This window comes from Limulus polyphemus, unplaced genomic scaffold, assembly GCF_000517525.1.
Source record: "Limulus polyphemus unplaced genomic scaffold, Limulus_polyphemus-2.1.2 Scaffold45, whole genome shotgun sequence".
Classification (NCBI taxonomy): Eukaryota; Metazoa; Arthropoda; class Merostomata; order Xiphosura; family Limulidae; genus Limulus; species Limulus polyphemus.
Window position 1 is genome coordinate 303304 of NW_013665655.1, and position 2660 is coordinate 305963.

Genomic DNA, 2660 nt, shown 5'->3' on the forward strand with positions numbered 1-2660 from the left:
ATATTGCTTGTAAGTTTGTAAGTCTTCTTTCTAGTCTGGAACTTCCTTGTTATCGTATCGAGGATTGACGATGAACGAGTTAATTTCGAGTTGACGTAGGTACAATTCACTTAACAGGGAGCTTGTTAGCCCTGTATTTCTCGCTGATCACGCGCCGATTCCTGGTAGAGTTTACACCGATGACGTTAAGTAATGTTTTCGTAAAAGTACTAATGTCTGATGTGAATCCACCGAAGTTAAATGTTTTGTAATGTTCGAAATTTATAAATTTTCCTGTTCAAATATCTGAAATTTACCGATTAACAAGCGTTAATCACAGTTATAGCTTACGATGTTTATAGCATACAAATTACAGCAACCCAATAATATATACTGTTTTTAGGCGCGTCGCGTTGGTTATATATATAGGCGTATGGAGAGTTTCTCGAAAATTCAGATTACGTACCAATACAAAGCTATACTGGCTTTTACACACACACATGTATTGTTGATTCTTACACTATAGAATCTTCTACAACTTTAGGGAATAGGCGCGAGTTTCGCAATACATATTTAATAGTATACTTTATATTCATTTCTAAATATAAATCTAATTTAAACAAATATCGATATTGAAATAAATACAGAATAATTAATCCATCACAGTGACTTTATGGTTTTCTTTATACATATAGCAACCCAAGCTTACAGCCGAATATTTTTCATGGACATAATCGATAAATAAGAATGATTTTGATTTTCTTGCGTCTAAAGAAAAAAACAAAGCATTATATTCAATAAAATTACTTTGAAGATTAACGAGTTTCTTAACATCGTAAGATAGTTTCATAACGCTAAAATATAGGGTTCGATTCGACGCGGTGGATAGAAGGCAGATAGTCCATTGTTAGCTTTGCGCTAAACAAGAAATATAACACTAACAGTGTTCGAATAAGTTTATAGTAATTTTGCTACATAGTTAAATAACATAAAAATCATCATTGTGGTAAAAAATACTAAATATACTATCTGATTTTTTCCAAGTGCATTTAATAATAACTGCATGCTTAGTTAAACATTATAATGGCGTGGTTTTATTTGGATTTTAATAAAGTTATTTCACTTTTTTATCACCTGTATCAAACCAGTATTTGTTTTAATTTTATCAAAGCAATGTATATATATATATATTTTTTTTTTCAGCACGTCGGTGAGTATTTACATTCAGCCTTAACAATATCAACAGTGGGTGTCAGGTTTCGAAAGCCAAACAGACTTATTTTTCTGTTGATTGTAGAAACTCGATCAAAAACAATTTGTTCAGCCAGAAAGGTCAAACATTTTCTGATATGAATAGTTACTATGTACTTGTCAACAACTGCGTTTCTTTTCTTAGGCGTTTGTTATTTGTCTCATGCTTCGTTTTTTTCCTTTTCCCTTAACTTTTGACACAAAAGAGCCTGAAATTCACTGAAACCTATTCCAAGAAGCATATTAGATAACAGATTTACTTGGCCATAATAAAAATGACAGTAAATAAAGCCCTGTGTTGTGTATTCTTTGTTTTTTATGCTAGTGAGTATCAAAATGACAGGAGAAATTATTAAACGTAAGAAACGTAAGAACAGGACAGTGGAATTTAACGAATAGTGATCTCAAAAGGAAATTATTTCATTAAAAAATTTTTTTCGTATATTCGTGGAAAGTTGTACACGGGCTATCTGCTCTTGCCCTCCATGATTTTGAATTTATAGACTAGAGAAAAGGCAACTCACCACCATCTCTTGCGCTATTGTAATCGAATAATGGCATCTGACAGTGTTTCTTCTAACGCACTCGCGGGCACTTCGGTGCGTTATTGTAATCGAATAATGACATTTGACAGTCTTTCTTCTAACGCACTCGTGGGCACTTCGGTGCGTTATTGTAATCGAATAATGACATTTGACAGTCTTTCTTCTAACGCACTCGTGGGCACTTCGGTGCGTTATTGTAATCGAATAATGACATTTGACAGTCTTTCTTCTAACGCACTCGTGGGCACTTCGGTGCGCTACTGTAATCGAATAAGGACATTTGACAGTCTTTCGTGTAACGCACTCGCTACTATACCACGCCAGGCCCTACAATAACATTAAGGGTAGGGACGAAGAAAACCAGATTTGACAGAATTCCACCTTGTTTTGAAAATAGCTTGTTATTACAAAAATATATCTTTTAATTTACGTAATTACCATTTGGCGTTTTTTTTTGATGAATAACAGAACGACGGCAGCAACAACAAACATTTGACACGTATATGTGTACAGTAACAAACATTTAATTCTTGAACGTTTCGGAATATATATATTCCATCTTCAGCAAGCTATACTGAACAGCTTAAATTATTAGATACAAAAATTTATAAAGTTTAAACATTTTATAAAAAGTAATTAAAATACAGAATATAAGGATGAACTACATTAAAAGACAAACAAATAAACAAAGAATAGGATAATGAAACAGTATTATACAAGTTATTCATAACAGACTTAATTATAGTGAAGTTGTGTTATTATTTAAACTTTCTTTTATCAAAGATCAATATTCGATGATCCAGATGGAATGACTTTGAAATTCGTAATAAGACGGGGTGGCTAGTGTTTTTACTATGTGTGAGAATTGTGGAGTGTAACGAATTT

At 32.6% G+C, this 2660-nt stretch overlaps 1 protein-coding gene across 1 annotated transcript in view; it reads right to left on the reverse strand.

Annotated features, from left to right (window-relative positions):
• Positions 1 to 2660, reverse strand: part of LOC106462293 (receptor-type tyrosine-protein phosphatase F-like) — a 333656-nt gene that overhangs the window by 201831 nt on the left and 129165 nt on the right. The gene's annotated exons all lie outside the window — the stretch shown is intronic.